The sequence below is a fragment of the Styela clava genome, chromosome 3 (assembly GCF_964204865.1).
Source record: "Styela clava chromosome 3, kaStyClav1.hap1.2, whole genome shotgun sequence".
Classification (NCBI taxonomy): Eukaryota; Metazoa; Chordata; class Ascidiacea; order Stolidobranchia; family Styelidae; genus Styela; species Styela clava.
The window spans coordinates 3012692-3013400 of record NC_135252.1 but is presented as its reverse complement, the minus strand read 5'-3'; positions in this window follow the sequence as shown (position 1 = coordinate 3013400).

Here is a 709-nt window from a genome sequence, read left to right as displayed (position 1 = left end):
TCAGAGTTAAATATTTTGGGGAACTCCCTTCTACAACATGTGTTTCAATCAAGCATGACGATAAACGTAGCGTCATCTATTTAATATTTCGGCAAAATGAGGTTGACTTCTACTGTTATTTGATCCGAACAAAAAAAATAGTAAGATAATTTTTGAATTGCTAGCTAATTTATACGACCGTATAAATGTATACAGGCATTTGTCTTATCTCATAGAAGAAGATTAGGGACGCTGGAGTACTTTTGCAAAGGTTAGATTTACATATTTATCCCGGGGGAGAGAAAAAAAAACGATACGATGGTTTAATCAAATGGCGAACCACGGCCCTCGTCCGGTTAGGTACTATGTGTAGAGTATGGTATTAGTTAGCTAGGTATTTGTTTCAGATGCATGGATTGGTGATGAAGGAAGCCGTGACTACCCTACAGCGGCGACGAGTCTAGAACATAATTATCCGCACAGGATTCGAACCTGCGAATATACATAGGGTAATCAAAGGAGGTGGCAAGTCACATCGCCGATGAGGTGTTTTGGTATGGTTTACCATTTTCTCCATTTACCATTAAAATACATGGCCTAAACTCACTACTGGAATAATTTGTGCTGATGGAATTAGATTAAAAAATGGATAGGATATGAAATAACATTTCGATTCTTGCATTAATTTTGAAACATACAATCCACAAAAAAACAGAAAATAATTATGTGA